Below are 12,412 nucleotides of genomic sequence, written 5' to 3'. Positions count from 1 at the left end.
CTCTTAAGGGAAGCAGCTGATAAGCATGCAAAATTAAAGAACTATAATGTTTAATCTTAACTGAAAACATTTTGATTTAAATTTCAAAACTGGCCTTACAAAGAATTTAAAAAAATGCCCATGCACATATCAAATGTTAATGTGTTGTTCAGATTTATATAAAAATGCATACAGTTACTGAATGTAGTTAAGAAATTTTGTACAGTCACAGGAATCTCCTCTCAAAAACCTGTAAGGAGTACATGCCAAACAATTGCAGCTTATTTTTGTACCCAACAATCAGCCTAAATATTTGCACTGAAAAAAAATTACTGTACATTTTTTCATAAAAGTTAAGTAATCACCATAACTATGCATCTGTGCTGTCCATTTTCATTCTTCTTCATCTAATGGTTTTCAGATCCAACAGTTAGATCTGACTCGGCCATTTTCACTAGACACTAGGATCTGACTCGAGCTCCTCCCCTTTACCCATAATGCCCCTGACCAATGCACCACCTCAGATCAAGTTTGCTGCTACTGTATAACTATCCACATATACAGCATAACAATAATGATAATAACAACAATTGTGCAGTAACAGAACAGGGGCTCAAACAGGAACTGTGGTTCCTAACAAAAAAAACAGAATATCAGTGAGACAAAGATCTCCACCCAGCAGTGTGAACACTGACTGTAAGTTGTTTGTCTTTCGGCTTTTCCCGGTTAGAGGTCACCACAGCGTAACTCTGGTCGGCTAATGATTGGCAGTTGTTTTTTATGGTGTCGAGTTGCCAGCCTGACGCCCAACCTTCAACGAAGGCACTCCCATTCAATGCATGTCTTTCGAACACCCACTCGACCGCGGAGAGGACATAAAGACTCCACAGAGAAGGCACTCCCAACCCAAGCAGAGAATCGAACGGAAGAACCTCTTGCTGTGAGGCAACAACGCTACCGTTGCACCACAGCGGAAGTGAACATTGACTGTAGGTGATGAGCACAAAAAGAACTGCATTCCAAAAGAACAGTATTTCAACACTATCCTAAACAACGTTGTGTACACATGTATTAATAATGTTCCTTTCTAAACAATACTGTCAAGAGGATGGCTCTCATAAATGTAAACACTTTTTCTTAATATGTAAAGTATTCTCATGAGAAAAAAATGCAGAAACGATTATGCTTAAATCTTTACAACTACCTAAAATAATTCTGCTAGTAAACATGCATGAATAATGGTGATTATGTGTTCCGAATGAAAATACTTTTTTGTATTAAAATAAATGGCAGAATTTTAAGTCCAGTTCCATAAATAATCAAGGAACCTTTGTAAGACAGCATATCAAGTTCATTACTTACTACTCAACCCAATTTTAAGTAATTCACAGTTTATAACACAGACAGACAGACAAAGAAAAAGCACTTGATACCACGTCTCCTCCCAATGTCAGTTTACTGAAGCACCAAAGAGGGAAGCACAAAGTCAGCACAAATAAGAAAACATTAACGCTCCTATAATATCCATACGTTTTCGTCCAAAAACTTCATCAGATGTAAAAACAGCTGGACAGGCCAAATGGAGTTATAGAATTACTGCTGGGCAGGAGCTTCTTGTAAAACAGTGTGCACAGTCGGGTAACTGGAGTTATAGAATTACTGCTGGGCAGGAAAAATATTTATCTTTGAATTCATACTCCCATATTGAGCATCAACGCTGAAAGATAACACTGATTCATTGCATTCCCCCTGTTTTTACATATGATGAAGTTTTTGGACGAAAACATGTAGATATTATAGGAGCTTTAATGTTTTCTTGTTTGTGCTGACTTTGTGCTTCCCTGTTTGGTGCTTCAATAAACTGTGTAAAATTGGGAGGAGACGTGGTATCCAGTACTTTTTCTTTGTTTCTTAGTTTTCCACGACAGCACTTTGGTCACCTTGTTTTTGTTTACAGAAAGACAGACATAAGGGCTTCTTTTAGTGTAAGCTTTAAAGAATCCATCCCATGAATTTAAAGCAACTAAACCACAAGTAAAGATCGCTTGGTTGATTGAGCTTGCCAAAATTAATTAAAGTTGAATAACTCTGTAAACCATCAGCTTGTATGCTCTTTGCCTCCATTAAGACTGCCTTCATATATACACAGTATTCATGAAAAGCACCCCTATATATATATATATATATATATATATATATATATATATATATATATATATTATATATGTTGTGTGTAAAATATATACTATATATATATATATATATATATATATATATATATATATATACATATACACACACACATATATACATATATTATAAGGATTTACTTACCTTTTTCGAATGGCACGAATATCGAAGCACATAATGTTAACACCAAATGACTAACATTTTGCACATGGACATGCTACTAAGCATGCACTATGCATCAATCTCTTAAAATTAAAAGGAAAACATAGTTATTTTTTTCAGGGGAAGCCCCCTGACTCTCCCATGTGGCTATACTCCCCACACCTCCTGCTAATTATATATCCTAAATCCAGAATCGCATAATTCTTGGGAAAAGGGCAAATTCCCCAACCCTGAGACTCATCCAATTTGCTACTTTTGTCGACAGGTGTCAACCATCTGTTTAACTGACCAAATTGTGTTGACTAAACAGAGGTGCTACTTCAAAAACAAAAAAGTTGCGCTCAGTGTTGGGTTCTCTCATAATGGCATTTATTTCTCAGACCTTCAAACCTACACTCCTGGGCCATGATTACCTACATTTGCAGATGACTATAAATTGGGAGTTATTTCACTGTCCACTAAATCACAACTGTTCCAACATGAAGCACTAAACTACCACACTCGTAAACCACAAAGAAAAGTATCCAAGTCAGTAAAGCAAATCACAATATGAATGAAATAATGCTTTAAAAGTTTAAAATTAAAGTAAAACCTGATACATCACCTTAACAACTAGTGCACGGACAATTGTCTCAATTTAAATGTGAAAAAAATGTAGCATAGTTCATTTTGGTAAACAAAACGTTTTCACACAACACAGAGTTGCTGCACCCCTTCGTCACAAACTAATACCAGGAATCCACCCACAACTGTTGACAGTTCTTTGTCCATCATGTCTCTCAGTAGTTTGTAAAGTCTTCTATATGACACAATTAATTAATATATCTATTTATGTGCTTTTGTTTACCAGAACAGTCAATTAGGGTCATGAAAGACCCTTTTCCCATGGAAGTCCAAGGAGAAAAGCTCCATTTTTTAGAGACAACAATAAGAGAAAAACACATTAAGAATAAAACAACAATAAACATAACAGAAGAACTAAGTACGTGTTTCCCAAAGTGATCCAACATCCTGAACTCCTTGTCAGGGGGGTGGACTACAGGCCATCCTCCAAGGATCTTTCTTGAAGGTAGCTGCCACTACTTATTTATTTTTATTTACACCTTGTTGACCGGACTAGTTCCATTAGGCCAATGGGATGTTTTCAAGTGTACCAGAGGTGACATTCATACTGACTAGGGGAAACTGGATAGAGTCCAGGGAATTTTCCTTACTTTTTTCAATAAATGTCAAGGTATCTTTTGCATCCACTAGAACTACCATCAACTCAAGTAGATGCAGCCTTGGTTTAACATCTCGTGCACTCCAGTGTCAGTACTGGAATATTAATCCAAATACTTGCATTGAGAACAGAACCCACAACCTTCAGCATCAAAAGTGAGTGTGCTATCTGCTAAGCTACTCAGACTGCAAAGCCAAGTACAAGATTTCTTCATCTGGGGTAGGCTGACTGTGATCCTCATTTTCTCATCAATTCCAATATTTCTCAAAATATATTATATCAGGGAAACACTGGGGAAGACTACCCTCCTACATCACTACTGAGGGTGGTGGACTCCATTAGGATGCACATTTTGTTTCTCCTTAGAACTCTTCTTCCTAAAAACATTTGAGGGGAGATCCAGATGCAAGTAGAAGACATCTGCACTAGACACTAGTGATTTAACCCTGTAGTGGATTTCTTTTCCCCTATGTTTAAAGGAAGTAGACTTTGTGACCGATGAAGTACAATGTGAGATGCCCAGGGGTGGAGCAGAGAAAGATGTTGATAGCCAGGGGTATCTGCAAACTTTCAGGGCTTCTGCTGTAACTGGTTCCTGATCCTGTCCCATTGGCATCAAGACACTCGGTACTCAGAATGCCACTAGACTTCAATGTCAGTACTCAACAATGAAGGCGCCATCCCAGCTCATAGTAAAGGATGCAGTCTGTGATGAGACAGGCTGCAGTGCCAACGTGTCAAACTGTTGATGCCACCAATGCTGACAATGGTCCTGTGGGTATCAGGGTCGATATTAAGGCCAATCCAACAACATCAACAGCAAAGGCCCTAGTACTCTTGGGCACTGTAAGGCTCAAATGTCGAGTTTACAGATACAGAAAAATGTAGAGGTGCCAATTCTAAAAGTGGAAACAATGCACTGGGTGCTGACAAAGGACTGGGGAAGAGACAGGCACAAGTATGGAAGGAAGAGGAACTTATCTTACCATCCCGTATAGACAGGGGAGAAAAGAAAAACATTAAGTACTTATCAATCTGAACTCACCAGATACCCTTATTTTCTTCCAATCAACATGAAGACATGAGACTGCAAAAAGGCTTCAACTCACTACAGTGAGACAGCCCTTTTTCAGAAGAAACATTGCTGAACCTTTTCCAAACAGGGCTGTCAAGAACAAGATAAAGCACAAAGCTGGGACACCCTTCTGGTCCCTGCCTAATCCTGAGAGGCAGACAGGGAAATTTCCTAGGGAGGACACGCATCAACCCTTGTAACTTTGGCTATGGGGGGATAGGGCCCTACCTGACTCCTCAGAGTACCCTTCCTCTTCAGACTTTGCTGCTATTCTTTTTCCTTCTTGGCTTGAGTTCCTGTGTCCTATACAGGTAAAAGGCCTTCTACTATAAATGTGTTTTTTTTCTGGTGTAACATATGGGACTCTCAGTTTTTCATTGTTTCACTGCCATCTCATTTAGCTTATTAATGATCATCCTCAGGCATATGAAACTGAGTACATAAGTATACTTGGAGGGAATTGTGCAACTACAATGGGAATACTTTCTAAAACCTCCAAAAATAAAAGTTAAGTAATCACCATAACTATGCATCTGTGTTGTCCATTTTCTTCAACGAACATTTTCGTTCTTCTTCAACGAATCGTTTTCAGATCCAACCCTTAGATCTGACTCGGTCTTTTTCACTAGATACTAGGATCCGACTCTTGAGCTCCTCCCTTTACCCAAATGCCCCTGACCACTGCACCACCTCAGATCAAGTTTGCTGCTACTATATAACTATCCACATATACAGAATAATAATAATAATTATTATTATTATTATAATAGAGGGAAATAGTACAGTAACAGAACAGGGGCTCAAACAGGAACTGTGGTTCCTAACAAAAAAACTTCATCAGGTCACTCCCAAAAACATGGGTAGAGAGAAAATGGGGGGAAGCTGAAAAAGAATGAAAATGGACAACACAGCTGCATAGTTACGGTGAGTCTACAACTTTTACATCTGATGTCATTTTCATACAATCCTCAACAAATGGGACAGAGTCCGCAGCTGCAGTAACTTTGGGTGGCCCTCATGGTTATTCTTGAGAACCACAGAACCAAATGCAGCCCCTGTTTCTGGAGATGATATCCAACTTGTAATGAACAATAAAGGTTTGAGCATTAGACCAAGTGGCAGCTGCACAAATATCATCAATAAAAGCTTTGACCTTAAAAGTAGCTGATGTAGCCATTGACCTAGTTAAGCATGCTTTTGGCTATTTTGGCAAGGTTAAACCTCTAGAAAAATAAAGATAAGAAATACAACCTGTTATCCATTTGGCTAGTGCAGTTTTAGATATTGGTTTTACCAATTTGTTACCGGCAAATGAAACAAGCAATTTGTCAGTCTTTCAAATTCTTTCATCCTATGAAGATAGAAACAAAGTTGCCTACAAACATCTAAAAGGTGAAGCACATATTCTCTTTTGTTGTCAAATTCAGGAAAGAAAACTGGCAAGTTGATCACTTGGTTGATGTTTGCTTCAGAGGCAGTTTTGGGTACAAAGGAAGAATTAGTATGTAATGTAATCTGATCTTTGTGGAAAATTAAATAAGGCAATTGGGAATAATGTGCTTGGACTTCAGAGAATCATCTCACAGACATTATAACAAGAAAACTTGGTTTTCCAAGAAAGAAATTTGATATCTGCCTTAGCTAAGGGTTGAAAAGGGAAATCATATCAAATTGCAACACAACAGTAAGATCCCAAGATGGAGTGGGATTTTTTTAATGGAGGCCTCAGTAGAATGGCACCTTTAAAGAATGCTTTAATATAACTTACATGAGGCTAAAGGGGAAACATTACCCCAATGTAATAGTTGGAGATGGCTGCCAGCTGAACTTAAACTGTGGAGAAACTAGCACCACTTTGAAAAATTGAAGCAAGAAAATCTAAAACAGTAGGGAAGGGATCAGAGCGGTTAAAGGGTCCAACTCTCTCTGCTGTACCCAAAAAGAAAATTTCTTCCATTTAAGTTTATAAATCCTTCTTGTACAGGGTTTCCAAAATGAAAATAAACTTTGGTGAATAGGACAGGAAAGACTGGAATGTTTAGCCATCGTTGGAATTGGAGAAACCATACAGTCAATCAGAAGCCTATAATGTCTGGATGAATCATCCCAGACGGATGTGAAAGAAGGTTTGGACTGGGGTCCAGTGTCCAAGGTGTACACAGTAGGCAAGACCATAGGAAGGGGAACCATACTTGTTGAGGCCAGAAGGGGGCAATGAGGACTACTTTGCTATTCAACCAGAGTGCTTTCTGAAGGAATTTGGGGGTTAGAGGTAGGAGAGGACATGCAAGCAGAAGACTGGAGGCCAAATGTGGACTAGAGCATCACTCGGTGACTGCCCCTGAGAGGGAATTAGGGCAAAGAACCTGCTGCATCTGTTGCTGAGGGGAAAGGAAAATAGATAACAGAAAGGCTGACACCATTTGTGGAAGATCATATTTGCCACTGATTGATTGAGAGACCACTTGTGAGGCATCAGGATAGTCCTGCTGAGCTTGTCTGCTAGAACACTGGATTTCCCCAGTATGTGCGTTGCTACAAAAAAGCTGCTGGAAGAGATCGCCCATTGCCAGACTCTCATGGTTTCTCAGCAAAGGAGGCAAGATATGGTTCCCCCTTGTTTGCTGATACACCAAACTACTGACATGTTGTCTGTTTGGATAGGAACAGTCACCACTGGAAGCATGTTCTGAAAGGTCTGGAATGCTAAAAAGACTGCTCTCATCTCGAAGACATTTATATGCAATTTGGTCACTTCTGGGGATCACGTCTTGAACAGTGCATATCATAAAATGCCTCACCACCCCAATTGGAATGCGGCTGTGGTCAAATTGGCATTTGAGGGAGGAAGGATATAGGGACGTCCTTGACAAATCACATCAGACTGAACCAACCACAGTAGGGAGTCCTTGCAGACTCGAGATGGTTTTATAGGATGTTGCAAGGGCTGTCAAAGAATGAACCACTAAACTGCTAGAGTCCACTGAAAGATATGCATGTGAAGATGAGCAGTAGGTATAAAGGAAATTGCTGCAGCCAGTGATCCTAGGGCTGTGAGAACCATGTTTTGCTAGGGAAGAGGGGTGAGAAAGAACCTGTCTGACATGCAGTCTCAAAGCAAGAATTCTGTTTTGTGGTAAGAGAGTGAGACTGACTGCATCTAGCAGAGTCTCTATAAGCTCCAAAACCTGAACTGGTTGAAGGTAGGACATGGAAAGACTGACTGTGATTCCAAGGGATTGAGATAATTAGAGAGTAGGTAATCCCTAGCTTTTACTAGAAGATGCCTGGTTGGTGTGGTGAGGAGCCAGTCATTTAGATATGAAAACATTCTGAATCCAAGCAGTCTTATATGAGTTGCTACCACTGCCATGCATTTGGGAGACAACCGGGGGCTGAGTTGAGACCAAAGGGCAGGGCTCTTAACTGACAATGACTGGTTCCCCCTCAGAAGCATGGGTATCTTTGAGAACATCTGTTCATTTTGATGTGACAGTACACATCCTGAAGATGTACCGAGCACATCCAGTCATCCTTCTGTAACAGAGGCATAATGGACTGAACCGTGACCATCTGGAATTTGGGAGCTCTTTACAAACTAGTAAAAAAATAGCCGAGATCCAGGATAGGACTCAGGTCCACTGTTTTCTCTGGCACTAAAAAGAACCTTAAGTAAAATCTGGATTCTCTTTGTTCTGGTGGGACCTCTTGGATGACTCTCTTGTCTAGGAGCTTTTGAATCTCCAGATCTGCTAACTCTCACTGACTGGGTGGAACATTTGGGAGATGTTTTTTTTTTTTTTATTCATAGAGGGAATTTGTAAAAAGGGAATGAAATATCCTCTGGATACTATTCTTTGCACCCACATATCTTTTGTGATGGCTGCCCAAGCTTTTGGGTACAAAGGCAAACACCACCCGACTGTCTCCAAACAGTCAGATAATCCTTCAGGAGCATTAAAAGGGTCGATCCAAGAAGAAATCTTGGAAGCCTTGGTTTTGTGGACCCCCTCTGCCTTGTGGGTGGTGTCCTTCATTATTATTTCTCCCTCTGACTCTGGAAGAAAAATTTCTGCAAGAGTCCTAAAAAGGTCCTTGAGACTTTCGAAACCACATCTTCTTACCACTGCATTGATTCCTAGAAAATGGTCTCTGCTGGGTAGAAAAACAAATTCCAATGGCAGACAAAGTCTTTCCATCCTGCTCACTGTGGAAATGAATTTCTTTAACAGATGGGGCAAACAAAGAAGATCCATCAAAGGGAGCACTGATGAATAACACTTTGAACAGCTCTGCAAAAATCACTCAAGCACATCCAGGCATGTTTCCTAACCTACGGCCCCGTGAGGAACCCCTCAGTTGACAGATTAGCCTCATAGATGCATTTGAGATTGATTGTAGGGTGGCCATTTGAGAGGAAAAATCTTCTCTTCTTCCGTTAACTTGGACCCATGGGTAAAGTTAGGAAGTTCCTTAATTAAGTCTCTCTGTAACCTAGTGAAGTGTGCCAGGTAATTTAGTGACCGTAAGGCAAAGGTTACTGAGGCATAAACTCACTTTCCATACCTGTCCAGTGCCCTACATTCTCTACTAGGGTATGGACACAGGAGCTCTGTTCAGCCAGATCCTTTTTGGTGGCTACCACAACTATGGTATCCACAGGAATTTCCTTACTCCAAAACTGTCTACCTTTAGGTACTCCAAGAATCTTATCCAGACTCCATGGAATATGTTCTATAGAACCTAGCTCCTTCAATGCCTGGCAGGAGACAAGATCTATAAGCTTGAGGGTAATCTAAGCCACAGATCGGCAGACCAAAAGACTTCTAGGAACACAGATTTTTCCTGGGAAGGGGTTTCGGAGGACCAACCATCTTTTTGGTGCATGACTGAAAGAATGTCTCCGAAGGAGACATCTTCTGGTGGAGATCTTGGGGACCCTTCCCCTTCATCAAAATCAGTGTCTTCAGTGAAAGATTCCTGAGGGGATTCTAAGTGCCTCCTTTTGCACGATCTCTTCTGGGGATCTCTTCAGTTGGGTGTTCTGGACAGGTATTGAAAGAGACGGGGAGGTCCCTAACTGGAACTGCCTGGAAGCTCTTACAGGCTGGCTGTCCCTGTGGAGTACGATGAACAGACTCAGAAACAGGATCCGAAGAGGGAACAGAGATCAGATCCGAAGACGTAACAGTTGAAAAAGCTCTCAGGTGGGGAAAATCCTCTCCACTACCGTGAAGGCAGAGAAACCAGGAGAAGTTGATGTCAATCTAGCCAGAGATTAAGTGCTCCGCTCAGACAAACCAGGGCCTACCCCAATCCTCTGCTCAGAGGGAGAAGTCGGAGTCGACCTGGCCAGCACCGAGGCACTGAACGCTTGTCTGTTCAGGATAAAACAGACAAAGAATCGTGAGTTCAGTTCAAGCAGCTTTTTTTTTTTACACACAAACAGATCAGAAATGAGACTTTGCAACTTAAACTTAAATAAACTTATAAACAAACTTACTACCACAGTCAAACATGTTAACACTCTGGCTATTCTTTCAAAATGGTACTGTTGCCTGCACGTGCTCTGTATTTATATGCATGTGCTACATCTTGAAATGTTTCTTAAAGGTACATACATATGCTCTGATCTACATCTTCCCTCTTTGAGGAATGATTCATATAGGAAACCACAGCATTCAAAGACATGCAATTAACAGAAATGATCTTTTGACATGCAATTATCATCATCATCTTCTTTCGGTTGTTCCCGTTAGGGGTCGCCACAGCGGATCATATGTTTCCATTTTTTCCTGTCCTCTGCATCATGCTCTTTCATACCAACTGCCTGCATGACCTCTCTCACCACATCCATAAACCTTATCTTAGGCCTTCCTCTTTTCCTCTTACCTGGCAGCTCCATCCTTAGCATCCTTTTCCCAATATACCCAACATCCCTCCTCGGCACATGTCCAAACCAATACAATCTCGCCTCTCTTGCTTTGTCTCCAAACTGTCCAACCTGAGCTGACCCTCTAATGTACTGATTCCTAATCCTGTCCATCCTAGTCACACCCAGTGCAAATCTTAACATCTTTAACTCTGGCAAATCCAGCTCTGACTCCTGCCTTTTTGTCAATGCCGCTGTCTCCAACCCATATAACATAGCTGGTCTCACTACCCTCTTGAAGACCTTCCCTTTCACTTTTACTGGTACCCGTCTGTCACAAATCACTCCCGGCACTCTTCTCCAACCATTCCACCCTGCATGTACTCTCTTCTTCACCTCTCTTCCACACTCACCATTGCTCTGAACTGTTGATCCCAAGTACTTAAACTCATCCACCTTTACCAACTCTACTCCCTGCATCCTTACCATTCCTCTACCCTCCCTCACATTTACACACATATATTTTGTTTTAGCCCTGCTGACCTTCATTGCTCTCCTCTCTAAAGCATATCTCCACCTCTCCAGGGTCTCCTCAACCTGGTCCCTACTCTCACTATGTATCACAATGTCATCTGCAAACATCATAGTCCACGGGGCCTCCTGTCTGATCTCATCTGTCAACCTGTCCATCACCACTGCAAATAAGAAAGGGCTCAGAGCTGATCCTTGATGTAATCCCACCTCTACCTTAAACGTATTTGTCACTCCCACCGCAGTCCTCACCAATGTCACACTACCCTCGTACATTTCCTGTACCACTCTTGCATACTTCTCTGCCACTCCCGACTTCCTCATACAATACCACAACTCCTCTCTAGGCACCCTGTCATATGCTTTCTCTAAGTCCACAAAGGCACAATGCAACTCCTTCTGACATTCTCTGTATTTCTCCAACAATACTCTCAGAGCAAAAATTGCATCTGTAGTGCTCTTTCCTGGCATGAAACCATACTGCTGATCACTAATCATCACCTCCCATCTTAACCTACCTTCCACTACTCTTTCCCCATAACTTCAAGCTGTGACTGATCAATGTTATCCCTCTGTAGTTACTGCAGCTCTGCACATCATCCTTATTCTTAAAGATAGGTACCAAAACACTTTTTCTCCACTCCTCAGGCATCCTCTGACTTTCCAAAATTTCATTAAACAATCTGATTAAAAATTCCACTGCCATTTCTCCTAAGCACCTCCATGCTTCCACTGGTATGTCATCTGGGCCAACAGCCTTTCCATTCTTCATCCTCTTCATAGCTGTCCTTACTTCCTCCTTGCTAATCTGCTTCACTTCCTGATTTCCTATCCCTACATCATTCAACCTTCTCTCTCTCTCATTTTCTTCATTCATCAGCCCTTCAAAGTACTCTTTCCATCTACTCAACACACTCTCCTCACTTCTGAGTACGTTTCCCTCACTATCCTTTATCACCCTTACCTGCTGCACATCTTTCCCATTTCTGTCCCTCTGTCTATCTGCCAATTGGTACAGGTCCTTTTCTCCCTCTTTAGTGTCCAATCTCTCATACAACTCTCCATATGCCTTATCCTTCGCCACCTCTCTCTTTGCCGTGCACCTCATCTTCATATACTCCTGTCTACTTTTTTCTTTTTTTTTTTTTCAATAAACATTTTTTATTGTTTTTCACAACCATATTACAAATTCACACACTATGTACAATATTTACAAAATGCTTCCATAGGTTAACTTCACATTATATGTCAATCTCATATATTGGTCATAATTACAGTACTAATAATCAAAAAAAGAGAAAAAAAAAAAAAAAGAGAGAAAGAAAAAAAAAAGAAAACCCACAATAACAAATCAAGCCAACGAACTGTATTGTCTCTACCT

The 12,412-nt window shown here is 40.8% G+C and overlaps 1 protein-coding gene across 8 annotated transcripts in view; it reads right to left on the bottom strand.

Moving 5' to 3' along the window:
- The window catches only part of BIRC6 (baculoviral IAP repeat containing 6), a 4,524,268-nt gene that overhangs the window by 1,441,879 nt on the left and 3,069,977 nt on the right, over positions 1-12,412 (bottom strand). The window lies entirely within an intron of this gene.

Source organism: Protopterus annectens, chromosome 1.part2 (assembly GCF_019279795.1).
Source record: "Protopterus annectens isolate FY-2018-M chromosome 1.part2, PAN1.0, whole genome shotgun sequence".
In the NCBI taxonomy this organism is placed as follows: domain Eukaryota; kingdom Metazoa; phylum Chordata; order Ceratodontiformes; family Protopteridae; genus Protopterus; species Protopterus annectens.
This window is presented reverse-complemented; position numbering and strand designations above follow the sequence as displayed.